At 46.4% G+C, this 13,726-nt stretch overlaps 1 long non-coding RNA gene across 1 annotated transcript in view; it reads right to left on the reverse strand.

Moving 5' to 3' along the window:
- Nucleotides 1–13,726, reverse strand: part of LOC138850216 (uncharacterized) — a 222,428-nt gene that overhangs the window by 10,955 nt on the left and 197,747 nt on the right. Inside the window, exons 3-4 of the long non-coding RNA XR_011389909.1 lie at nt 12,670–12,776; nt 11,854–12,067 (exon numbers count right to left, since the gene is read on the reverse strand). This is a non-coding gene — a long non-coding RNA (uncharacterized lncRNA). The remainder of the gene's footprint in view (nt 1–11,853; nt 12,068–12,669; nt 12,777–13,726) is intronic.

Raw genomic sequence — 13,726 nt, forward strand, 5'->3', positions numbered from 1 at the left:
AGGCGTATACGCGATTTTTAATAACCGTGAGTGATTCTGCAGACAGGTGAGGAAATGGATTCAACAGAAGTTTAGTCACTCAGCTCACAATGCACACCCCAGAGGATCCGGATTCAGACCGAGGTCTCATTGATGTAGCGGGAAGGGAACTGTGCCCTGGGAACATTCCTCATGGGTCCCAGAAGCACCCCTAAACTCTTCATGGGCCTGGCACCCAGAGATATCTCTGCAGAGGCAGAGACAGACCTCTCATGCTGAATTTTCTCTGGGAGACGATTAATTGAAGGCAGCATCACATATTAACCTTAATCTTACTAGTTTCTAGATGCATGTATTATTTGTTGGAAAGACAAGAGTGGGCCAGTGGTCATAGCCTCTTTAGAGTTAGAGAAATGGAAGTGATCCACGCTGAAGAACAGAGACCTCAGGACCCAAGTCTTAGCTATTCCCATGCACTCATGCAAATGTGCCCACCGCAACTGAGATCTTTGATGTGACATTCGGTGGCGGCCTCTGCCCACAGGATGTGAGTGGCAGCTCCCCCTCTGCCCCTTGTCCTAGCTGTTGAAACAGAAGCCTGAGCTAATCTCATGATTCACCACCAGCCAGGGAACAAACAAACAAACAAACAAACAAAAAAAGCAAGAAAATCTCACCAAGCCCCCAAAGAAACGTGAAGACTTCAAACAGAGCAGGGGACTTAAATAGTGGGCACTGAAGCGTGACTAGGAGTTGGTCCTGAGGAAGGGAGTGGGACTGGCCTGCTAAGTAGAATCTGCAAAGGCACAGAAGTGTAGCTGGATAGGACTTGTGAGAGGGAGGGCCGGAAGGCGAGCAACAAGAATCCGGTTAGGAATAGAGCAGGCAGGGTTGAGTGACAGGCCAAGGACTTCAAGGAGTCCTCGCTTTCTCAGAAACTGGCTAGGGTCAAATGAGAGGATGAAGTGCAGCGGTGCCAGTGGAGACGGCAGGAAGTGGGGCTGCAGGAGGCGGTTGTCGTGTCTCACAGGCAGAGGGAGAGGGTGAAGAAGGGCTGGAGGGTGGCCGTGGGGATTCAGAGAGGCAGATGGCCCAGGAGCTCCTAGTTACCCCGAAAGAAGTCTGTGACCAGACTGGAGGCATAGGGTCGGTACACGGCAGAGGGAAGACGACTCTGCAGCTCCCGGTGGCCCCCGTGCCTCTGGGTCCCAGCCTCCGCTCCAGTCGTGACACCCCATAGGCAGAGTTCTGTCATCATTTCTCTAGTGATCCCCCTCCCAGGTAGTTCCCCGTTGTCCCCCGTACCTGGGTGACTACATAGGCTGACCTTGGTCAGGTGAAATGAGAGATAACCTTTTATTTTTTCTTACACTCAAACTTCAGGCAACCCTCTCGGCTCTCTTTTTTTTCTCAGTCATTTTGGGCATTTGCCCAACTTGTAAGTACTCTAGGCTTTCAACCCATCTAAAATTCAGCTTTAATCTCCTGTCCGGTTCACCTGCCTCTCTTTCTGCCTCTCAGGTCTAACCACTCCTCCAGGAGTGGTGTTTGGGGCATCCCAAGGGCCAGACGAGGAGAAAAGAGGCAAGGGAAGCTGTGTGAAGCGGCTTTATTTTGTGGCCTTTCCCAGTGGTCTCTTAGGGTGGCTCCGTGCCCTCTGCCATGGTTCCCTCTCTCTCTTCCTCTCTCTCTCTCTTGCCCAGGAATGGTAGCCTGGGCTGTTTGAAAACCTCCTGTAGGGAGACAGCCAGTTCTACTAGGGAGGGACTTTCTAAGCTGGCTGCACAGGCTTTCCATGTGGCCCCTGGGAACCCATGGCCCTTTGCTCCAACGGACACTAAGGTTGCTGCTTCCACCCAGTGCTGCCTTCCTCCCAGCTCCCGGGGAGAGGAAACCCATGGTCTCCTGCCTGGAGATGCATCCTGAGATTCCCTGTAACTGAGCAGGTGTTCAGCTAGAGATGAAGTGCCTGCTTCACCTTGGCAACTGTCTCCACCACCTCACCGCCTGATAAATTCAAAAACCCTCTCTCTTGAGATGCTGGTGTTTTTTTTTTTTTTTTTTTTTTTTTTTTTTTTTTTTGACAGGCAGAGTGGACAGTGAGAGAGAGAGACAGAGAGAAAGGTCTTCCTTTGCCGTTGGTTCACCCTCCGATGGCTGCCGCAGCCGGCGCACCATGCTGATCCGAAGCCAGGAGCCAGGTGCTTCTCCTGGTCTCCCATGGGGTGCAGGGCCCAAGCACTTGGGCCATCCTCCACTGCACTCCTGGGCCACAGCAGAGAGCTGGCCTGGAAGAGGAGCAACCAGGACAGAATCCAGCGCCCCGACCGGGACTAAAACCCAGGGTGCCAGCGCCGCAGGCGGAGGATTAGCCTAGTGAGCCGCGGCGCCGGCCTGAGATGCTGGCCTTCTTATATGTGGTTGTGGCAGCTGGAAAGATGAGCTGTGGTCACTGTGGGATGCTGGAAATCTCCTTAAGGGATGCGGTACTTTCCAGACCTCTTCAAAAGCTCCGAGGTTTTAGCTGAAATGCTGAAGCAAGATGAAAAATATCCTCTTAACCTCCTGTCACACTCCTCTAGCTCTCTCTCTTTGAAGCTAACAACTTTGCTTTACCACCCAGTGTTCCTGTTGTCCCCCAACTGGGAGCCAGCGGTGACGAGTCCTTTGCATTGATCCCACTGAGGTCCATCACGCATGCATGCAAGGCCCCTTGTTCAACAAGCCCGATTCTGGTGGGATAGTGTCATGCATGACCTCTGATGCACACCTGGTCAAAACAGCCCTTGGAGAGTGAGTGAACTGTTGGGATTATGATAACACAAACATCGGTCTGTCCCCATCCTGTCAGTATGGGATGGTCACTTTCTTGCCTAAATGACAGAAGTCCAACACAAGGAATTTGATGTCAGGGTAACTGGGCATTCATCACAATTAAGAGCCTCGGAGTTGAAGATGTAAACAGAACAGAAGCCATGTGTACTGGCAAGGGAGCTGTCGGCCTCCTCGAGATGCAGCAATGAATTCAATGAGAAATGAATTCAGATCCCTTAGCTCCCTGCATTTCCTCCTTCCCTTCTCCAGGCAAGCCAACCACTGTAGGCTGACTCATTGCCTTGGAGACTGCCTGTTTCTGGGCAGAAATTGGAACATGGTCTATAGGACTTCCTGGCTATTGTGTTCCCAAGACAGGGACTTGCTAGCTTACAGAGAGTTTTGTAGAAAACCTAAAAGAGAGAGTACTTGTGCCATCAACCGAGTCTTGACCACAGTGTTGGCATCAGGGCTCCCCTTCCTGAGAACAGAATGAAATGGGAGGGGAGGGAGGGAGGGAGGGAGGGAGGGAGAGAGAGAGAGAGAATGAATCTGTGGGCTGTGGCCAAGGGGCATGAACACCATTTCCCAGATGCAACAATACAGAGGTAGGGAGACTGGAGAAATGGCCAGAAGGGATATCAGAGAGGCTCATGAAGGAAACCCAGCACAAGTGTGAAATGTGAGTGTCAAGAAGCCACCAAGCACAAGGGAACCTGGTGACAGGACCTGGGGATGGCACCACAGTGACCTGTGCAGACCCCTGGGGGCAGGGACAAATGTGCTGTCTCCCACCCCTCATCCACTCCAACTTCCCCCGCCATCAGACTCTTCTCCCCTGTGCAAGTGTTTGGTATGTCTTAGCCTGTTTTCTCTTTCTATTGCAAAACACCTGAAGCTGGCTACTTATACAGAAAAGAGGTCTAGAGAACTCACAGTTTTGGAGGTGGGAAGTTCAAGGTCAGGTCATCTTGTCTTTGTGGGGTCTGGTGAGGGCTCCCTGGCTAGGTCACAAGATGAGGAAGCAGAAAAAGAAACAGGTACATGCAGAGGGGCTGGGTGCTCAAACCAGCGTCACATAGCAATGCACTCTCACAAGAGACAACTCATGCCACAGGGCCAACATTCATCCTTTCTGAGGGACCCACTGGGCCCCGCCTCTTAAAGGTCCCATCGTCTCTGAACACTGGCACACTGGGAACCATGCTTCCAGCACTAATGCTCAAACCATAGTGAGTGGGAACTACAAAAAAACAAAACAAAACAAAAAAGACAGACAAAGTAGTTAAGTTTTCTCCCAATCAATCAGCCAAATTTTAGACTTTGAGTCGGAAATACAATGAATGAAATGACATTATAGAAAAGAAAGTGCTATGTCTTATCAATCTGGCTTCTGGGACTGAGATGTCTACCTGCTGCTCGTTCTACTTTTGGGCATCAAAGCCCCAAAGGGAAGATGATGCAAGGTGCTTTGCAGAAGATCAAGGACCAGAGCAACTGGGCTGACCCCAGCCTGAGCAACGGTGAGGAAGAAATCGGCTGACACGGTCATCTTTCCCATTGCTGCGTTGGCACATTCTACGTGCGGCTGGAACTGCCACCTCGAATCAGTTGTGTAGTTGCTCGAAATGCCACTTCAACTTTAACAGAGGCAACTAAATTTAGTTCCTCCTCATAAACACCCTCGTCTGGTTGCCGGTTGCAGAGACAAGTGTGTTTTCAGAAATGCTTGAAGAATGGGTGTCTTGAAGTGCACAGCATGGTGGCAGACTGGCTCTGAGGAAGACTCCTGGGACAGCGTAAAGACCACAAGGAAGCATGTGGGGAGTCTGAAGCCTCTGGCACCTACAGTCCCACCACACATCCAACACGGAACAGTTTCTTACCTATGGACCCCAGGTCAATAGTACCCAATACAGCACGACTGGATTTCAACAACAAATTAGAAGACATTGCAAATGCTAAGACAAAAATTCAAATATAAACCAAGCCTTGGAACTAGACTCAGATGTGACGCAGATGTTGGAATTACCATATAGAGAATTTAAAATAAATATACTTAACATGTAAAAAGCTATAGTGGAGACAGTAGAGAATATGAAAAGTATAAGTGTGTTACATATGTCGAGAGATGGAAGCTCTAAGAATCAAAAATAAATGGTGGGGCTGGGAGGTGTTGTGGTATTCGGGACTCCTGCATACCCCATCACAGTGCCTAGGTTTGAGCCTCAGCTAGGCTTCTGATTCTAGCTTTCTGCTAATGTGCGCCCCAGGAGGCAGAAGGTGGTGACTCAAATAGTTGAGTTCCTGCCTTCGGTCCATCCCAGTCCAGCCCACCCTTTTGGGGGCATCTGGAGACTGAACTAGAGGATGGGAGCTCTACTGTTTTCTTTTTCTCTCTCCCCGCTTCTCAAATAAATAAAAATAAGTAAATAAAGAGAGAGAGAGGAGGAAGAAAGATAGGAGTATGGGAGGTAGGTGGCAAAAATCATCATGTTCCCAAATCTGTATACATTAAATGCATGAAGATGCACTCCTTAAACAAAATTTAAAAAATTAGCTAATAAGTCATGCAGAAACATGGAGGAACCATGAGAGTGCATTGATAAGTGAACAACGTCAGTTTCAGTAGTCACCCTTCATCCAAGGGTTTGCATTCTGGGTTTCAGTTGACCAATTCAATCACGTTCCAAAAATAGTAACTGGAAAATTCTAGAAATAAAAACAGCTCATAAGTAAAGCATATTGCACATGATTCTGAGTAGCATGATGAAGTCTGGTGTTGTCTGGCTCCATCCTTCCCGGAGTGTGTGGCACCCACATTGAACACGCTGCCTGCTTCTGACCACTCGGCGGCCATCTTGGTAACCAGGTTGACTGTGACAGTATTGCAGTAATGCAGCATTTGTATTCCAGTCACCTTATTTTACTTAATAATGGCCCCAAAACACAAGGGTAGTGAAGCTGGCAATTGAGATATACTCTTGAGAAGCCATAAAGTGTTTCCTTTCAGCGAGAAGGTGGAAGCTCTGATGTAAGGAATGAAAGCAATCGTATGCTGAAGTTGCTAAGATCAGCTATCCGTGACATTGTGGTGAAGGAACAAGAAGTTTGTGCTGGTTTTGCTGTTGAACCACAAACTGGAGCTATGGCCACAGTGTGTGCGAAGTGCCTGGCTAAGGAGGAAGAGACATCAACCTGGTTGGTGAGAAACATGAAAATGACTTCTGATTGACAGCCACATGGTGCTCCAGAGAGCGCTGAGCTTGTGTGGAGACTGCAGCCAGGGAAGCCCTGTAAGCAGCGACACTAAGCCTTTTATTGCAACAAAGCGATGGTCACACAGACCCAGGGACAAGTGTGGACTAGAAAACGTAAACCACCTGGACAGCTGTGTCTGCCAGAGAATAAGCAGCTGCCACACACCAGCACTGTTGCAGCTGGTTAGGGGGAAGGGTACCATCCAACCAGGCGTACAAAGACAGGTACTATCCATGGTCTTGGGCCTTCACTGCAGGGCTTAGAAAGTGTTCCCAGAAGAAAAGAGCACATTATTGGATTAATATTGAGTAAAAGGGGGCCAGTGCTGTGGTGCAGGGAGTAAAGCTGCTGCCTGCAACACCAGCATCCCATATGGGTGCTGGTTCTTGTCACAGATGCTCCTCTTTGAATCCAGCTCCCTGCTAATGGCCTGCAAAAGCAGTGGAAGATGGCCCCAGTTCTTGGGCCCCTGAACCCGCATGGGAGACCTGGAAGAAGTTTCTGGCTCTGGGCTTTCGCTTGGCTCATTCCCAGCCATTGCAGCCATCTGGGGAGTGAACCAGTGAATGTAAGATCTCTCTCTCTCTCTAACTCTTTCAAAATATATAAATAAATCTTCTAAAATTATATAAAAGGAAGAACTATAGAACATGTCTTTTTTAAAGATTTATTTATTTATTTGAAAGTCAAAGTTACACACAGAGAGATAGAGAGAGAGAGAGTGAGAGTGAGTGAGAAAGAGAGAGAGAACTTTCATCCACTAGTTCACTCCTTGATAGCCACAATGGGCCAGGGCTAAGCCAAGTTGAAGCCAGGAGCCAGGAGCTTCTTCCAGGTCTCCATGTGGGTGGCAAGGGCCCAAGCACTTGGGCCATTTTCTGCTGCTTTTCCCAGGCCATTTAGCAGGGAGCTGGATATAAAGTAGAGCGACCAAGACTCAGACCTGTGCCATATGAGATGCTGGCATCTCAGATGGCAATTTTACCAGCTCAGCCACAATGCCAGCCCACAGAGCAGGTTTTAACAACAGATCAGTGTTTGTCTCTGAGGGGTTGAATGGGTAAAACACAAGAGAATTTTTAAGGTGGTAAAACTATGCTAAAATTATATATGTATATATGAAAAAAAATGCTATATGACACTATAATGGTGATAGGGATATTTTGTTTTGTTTTGTTTTGTTTTCAAAACCTGAAGAACTTTAGATACAAAGAGTAACTCTTAAAGTATGCAAATTAAAAGAAAATCACTTAGGAGATCAGGGTATCCCAAGATGGAGTACATACGGTGACAGAGCAATCTAACTCTATAACATGTGGCTTTCATAACACTCCGAAGAAGGTGGAGGAAGAAGATTCTACTTGGGAACTCGGTGGTCTGTAAGAATAAAGGCTAAATAAATAATAAACAACTTAAGAATTGAGGAAGTCTGTAATAATAAAGCCTACACAAACTGTTTGGGAATGTTATTTCTCATAGGGCAGTAACAATCCTGATACGTCTGTACACGTCTATACTGGAACTAGACAGTTAAATGAATGGAAAGCAGATGGTGGGGGGCCAGATTCCTCACAGCTGAATGGGAAGTTACAGATAAGCAACGAATGAGGCTAGATGGTCCAGTTGGTGATGCACCAGAGCTGGAGACCTCAGTATGAACTTATGTTTAGTTTAAAATAGATCCAGATTCACAAAATGTCTACATATGGAGAGATAACGCATATTTGCTCCGATTAGGATACACGCATGTGATTTCCTGATTCTGTCAGCTGAGACACCGAAGCCAATGACATCCCAACAGCATCTGTCGAGAGCCCCACGCTTGATTTCCAACATCATTCTCCAGGGAAAGGAACCCAAGGGCCTTGGAGAAAATGCCTGGCTGTGGGACTGGATCAGGAAATATTCAGCTAAGCTTGGAGAATCTTGTAGTTTCCAACAGTAAGGAATTCTTTGACACACGCTCATACTCACACACACAAGCACACAAGCAACGCGGATGATGATGATGGGACCCGACAACGGACACAGGAGCCAACCGAGAGAACTCCCAGTGGACAAAGCTGGGCCAATTTGAGTACAAAATAAATAAAGTAGTATTGGATTGTATCCCAAAGTATTAAATAAACATCCACAAGTTGATATGGATAAAAATAATTGACTACATAAATAAAAGAGACTGAAATGCACAAATTTCCCAAGCAAAAGCTTCCAAATAATTGACATCAATATTCTGCTGTAGGGGAGGGGGAGCTCATGTCCCTCTCTCTAAACGTGAACTTTGTCCACTGGCGTATTTCAGGAAAGGGGAGGGGCTTCCAGGGGGAAGGGAATGTGCTCTCAGTGGGGATCAAGTCCACAGCCCTGGTGATCAGGTGAGGTGAGCATGCGTACCTTACCGCGGGTGTGATGTGATGACACTGCTGAGATCTATCTCCCTAAACCACACCCCTCCCCAGGCTCTTTCTGTGGAAGACAGCAGGCAAATCCTCGTGCTGGGACAGCCTTCCACACACCTGACAAGTACTCCTCAAAACTGCGCCAGGTGTCAGACAGAAAGCCTGAGAAACTGGCAGAGCCAAGAGGAGCCCAAGAACTCTGGACAAGTAAATGCCGTAGTGTGCCTTGCGTGGGATCAAGGAACAGACCAATGGGATCAAGGAACAGACCAAGGGCCTTCGGTTAAGGTGAATAACAAGGGAATAAAATGTGGACCTCAGTGAATAACAATGTGGCAACAATGATCCATTAATTTTAGCAAACTGAATAATGCCAGAGTGAGATGTTAATAAGAGGAGAAACAGGACATGGGTGTTGCAGGAATTCTCTGTATACCATCTTCATCACTACTTTTTGTAAACCTAAAACTTTTTTAGATAAAAAACTGTTTTTAAGAAGCAATAGAGGGGCCGGCGCCGCGGCTCACTAGGCTAATCCTCCGCCTAGCGGCGCCGGCACACCGGGTTCTAGTCCCGGTCGGGGCGCCGGATTCTGTCCCGGTTGCCCCTCTTCCAGGCCAGCTCTCTGCTGTGGCCAGGGAGTGCAGTGGAGGATGGCCCAGGTGCTTGGGCCCTGCACCCCATGGGAGACCAGGAAAAGCACCTGGCTCCTGGCTCCTGCCATCGGATCAGCGCGGTGCGCCGGCCGCAGCGCGCCGGCCGCGGCGGCCATTGGAGGGTGAACCAACAGCAAAGGAAGACCTTTCTCTCTGTCTCTCTCTCTCACTGTCCACTCTGCCTGTTAAAAAAATAAATAAATAAATAAAGAAGTGGCAATAGAGGTCTTGTATTTCAGGGTTGTTTTCATGTTGATTCCTACATAATACATCATTAAAAACTTAAACAATCTTCTTTTCTAAAAATATGATATCCCTTAAGAAACATTAATTTTCTGAAAAAGTCAAACAGAAATAGAGCCACAGAAACCTCCGCCAAAGGCAATTTTCCAGGCCCCTGTGTATTTTGCTACTAAGAGAGAGAACATATCAATCTTCGGGCAAGTTCCCCACCCACATGGGTTCTGCAGCCGGAGCTAAATAAAACGCAGGTCCTCCTGAAAGCAGTTCTAAGACCACAATGTACATGACCAGCCCCACCCATCTCCAACTTCTCCCCCCAAACTTCTGCTGTTGCCATCAAGTACACTGTTAAGTTCCTCTTTCCTCAGCTGCTCACCCTTGGTAGAGCCTTGGCCTAATCACCAATCCTTTTCCTGAATATTTAATTGAAGCTAACACAAAGGGAACTCAATACCACATTCACCGATAGTGATGTCAACTCGCAAGAGCAATTCACCAGGTCTTTTTATTTTTTCCCCAAAGAAACCTTTTATTTAAGGAATACAAACTTCATGCATTACATAGGTACAACTTTAGGAATATAATGATTGTGCCCACTGTATCCACCCTCCCACCCCTCCTCCTACCTCTTCCATTCCCAGTCCCATTCTCCAGTAGGATTCATTTTCGATTAACTTTATACACAGAAGACCAACTCTATACTAAGTAAAAAGTTCAACAATTTGCACAAATTAAAAAAAAATGTTTCTCAACAGTAGCGACAAGGGCTGTTCATATCTTCCACTTAATACACTAAAGTGGAATAAATCTTTGAGAATAAGTTTTGATATTAACTCTCATAATACAACTCATTGAGGACAAAAGTCCTGCAGGGGTAGTTAGTGCACAGTGACTCTATCTGTTAATTTAATAATGAACACTCTTATCTATGACGTCAGTGACCACCCGAGGCTCTTGACATGAGCTGCCTAGGCTACAGAAGACTTTTGAATCCACAAACTCCATTAGTATTTAGACAAGGCCACAAGCAAAGTGAAAGTTCTCTCCTCCCTTCAGAGAAAGGAACCTCCTTCTTTGATGACCACTTCTTTCCACTGGATTCTCACTCACAGAGATCCTTCATGTAGCACATTTCTTTGCCACAGTGTCTTGGCTTTCCATGCCTGAGAAACTCTCATGGGCTTTTTGGCCAGACCAGGAAGCCTTAAGGGCTGATTCTCACCAGGTCTTCTGACTACAGTTTTTTCCACTCTTGCTTCCCAGACACACTGAATGCCCTTCACTTCTTTAAGCATGCTTTTACAGATTGAATGGTGCCCACTCCCAAAAGACATGTTTTAGAGTTCTCACTCGCTGTATCTGAGACTGTGGTCTTATTTAGAGATGGGGTTTTGATGAAAGTAATCAGGTTAAAATGAGATGACTAGGCTGGGCCCTGATAGGAAAGAGGAAAATTGAAGAATGATTTTTGTTTTATGAGGATCTATTTTGTTTATTTGAAAGACAGGATAATAGAGAGAAAGAGAGAGAGAGGGGAGAGAGAGAGAGAGGAGAGAGAGAGAGAGAGAGAGAGAGAGAGAGAGAGGAGAGATAGAGATCTCCTTATTGTCCTTACGCCCTTTGGGAATGGGAATATCTAGCCTGCGTTTTGGAAGGAGATAATTTACTGTGTGTTCTCACATGTACAGAGAGCCAGAGGGATTTTGGTGCGGGACGAATCATATTGTGAGTCTCACTCATGCCTGATTTGGTGGATAATTGAGATGGTGCTATTTGGAATTTTGACTTGGTGCTTGGATGAGATTTTGCCCTTAGAGATGGTATTGGAGTGATAAGTCTTTGGGGGGAGATTGGGAAGGGTGGTTGCATTTTGCATGTGGGAAGGACATGGATTTGGGGGGGTCAAAAGGCAGACTGTTAAAGGTTGAATTGCATTCCTGTAAGAAAAATGCATTAGAGTCTTAACCCCCACTATCTCCCAACGTGACCTTATTTGGAGTTTTGGTCTTTACAGAGATCATCAAATTGAAATGAGGTTGGTGAAGTGTGGCCTAATCCAATATGACTGGTGTCCTTTTAAAACAAGGGAAATGCATATAAAGAAATAGATATGTACAGGGATCTCTCTCTCTCTCTCTCTCTCACACACACACACACACACACACACACCCCAGATGCCATCTGATCATGACAGCAGAGGTTGGAATGATATGTTCTGTAAGCTGAGAAATGCCAAAGGTTGTGGGAAAGCCACCAGGAGCTAAGGGAGCAGGGTGGAATTTCTCTCCCATTATGCTCAGAAGGAACCAACCTGTGCTACCTTGATTATGAACTTCTAGCCTCCAAAATGGCAAGACAGTGAATTTTGGGGTGCATTTTATTATGGAGCCTTAGGAAACTGATATCTGGCATGTTCCTTTTACTTCAGAGACCTTGAAAATATTTTTCTGTCTACCTGTGCCATTCTTACTCCAGCCCAGGCTTGCTTAGCTAACTCCTACCTTCTCTTCAGTTCAGTTGGAGCCAAATTTTCCAAGAAGATGTCCTCAGCTTCCTTGTGCTTGTGAGATGCCTCCTTTTCCATCCGTAAGCTTCTTGTGTTCCTGCAGGTGTAGCACTGAGCATACTGTGTGGACAGCCTGTTTGTTTGGTCTGTCTCCAGCACAGACCGTGAAATCCTTAAATATAGGGTTTTTTCCCATTCCTCATGGCTTTCTGGACACAAATGCAAACACATGGAGAGCAGCTCAAAACTATTATTTCAAATGAGTGAATAGAAAATTAAGTCTAAACCTTGTAGATAAATACTAGTACTGAGAATTAATCAGGCTGTTAAATGACCAGGCATTTCTGAAAGGGTTGGAGAATTAATGGCATTGTGAATTTTAAGATCCATCAGTGTGATAATGACTTTCTAAATTGCAAGCAATTATATTTTCGATTACTGAGCCTCCTTTGATTGAATCAGCTGCCCATGACTGCTTTCATGGCTCATACGTTGCCTGCTAAATGCTCATGGATCCAAGTCTCACAGAGGGCTTTTAATTTCCTGCATAAAGTCATATCAGAAGGGCTGGTTAACAAAGGAAACAAGTCCACGAATTGATGGCTTACTGGACAACTTTCTCACACAGAGGTTCATTCACAGGGAACCCTGGCGTAGCAGAGTGTGTGTGAGAGCTGGGTCTAAGAACCAGATTGGAGGGATGCTGGTCTTGTATCTTTCCAACCGTGAGGCTTTGCTACCATGACGATGCAATGGGACCATGGGAAGGATGCTAATTGTGAGTCAGCACCCTGAGTTACTTGTTGCTTACCATCCGAGTGACTGTAGGCAGGATTAACTCTTGGAGGATCTGTCTCTGAATCTCTAAAACAAGGACATGGAGCCCCAACCATCCCTCTTCTTCATTGATCTCGTGAGCTGCAAATGAGCACATGCATGGGGAAGGGCTTTGTAAATGCCAAGTGCTGTAACAAGTGGTGTTTCTTGAATGTTCTCCCAGGACGTGTTCCAGCAAGATGCACACCCAGCTCAAATAAACACATGAGATGCTGCCAAGGCTTTCCTCCTTGCATATGACAAAATGGCTTCTCAACGTTCAAGGCTCTGTGATACCTTTTAATTTAAAAATAGCTGTTTCGTCATAGTAGCTATAATACTTCCCAAACTTGCTTGTGCAGGAAAACACTTGTGAATTTTTACGTGCGTATATCGAAACACTTTTCTAGTATGAGTTCCAAATGACACACTCAGGAACCACTTCCATATGTAGCGGGAGTATCTGCTATTCCACACAGTACTTAATCAATGTATTTTCACAGGCTCTTCCTACACACTGTCAAAGGTTGTTTTCTTAAAATAAGACTCTCAGATGGCAAGGACAGAACACCCCTTAGACATTCAAGGGGTCTTCAGAAAATTAGTAAAAAAATTGATATTATTAAATAAACTATGCATGTATTTCAAAATCTTTGCACAAAAAATAAACATCTCTTTTTTTTTGACAGGCAGAGTTAGTGAGAGAGAGAGACAGAGAGAAAGGTCTTCCTTCCGTTGGTTCATCCCCCAAATGGCCGCTACAGCCAGCACGCTGCACTTATCCGAAGCCAGGAGCCAGGTGCTTCCTCCTGGTCTCCCATGCCAGTGTAGGACCCAAGGACTTGGGCCATCCTCCACTGCCTTCCCGGGCCACAGCAGAGAGCTGGACTGGAAGAGGAGCAACCAGGACAGAATCTGGCGCCCCAACCAGGACTAGAACCTGTTGTGCTGGTGCTGCAGGCGGAGGATTAGCCAAGTGAGCCACGGTGCCAGCCAAAAACTTATCTTTTAATTATACTTTTCCATGCACTTTTTTTTTTTTTTTTGACAGG

The sequence above is a fragment of the Oryctolagus cuniculus genome, chromosome 6, assembly GCF_964237555.1.
Source record: "Oryctolagus cuniculus chromosome 6, mOryCun1.1, whole genome shotgun sequence".
Lineage (NCBI taxonomy): Eukaryota > Metazoa > Chordata > Mammalia > Lagomorpha > Leporidae > Oryctolagus > Oryctolagus cuniculus.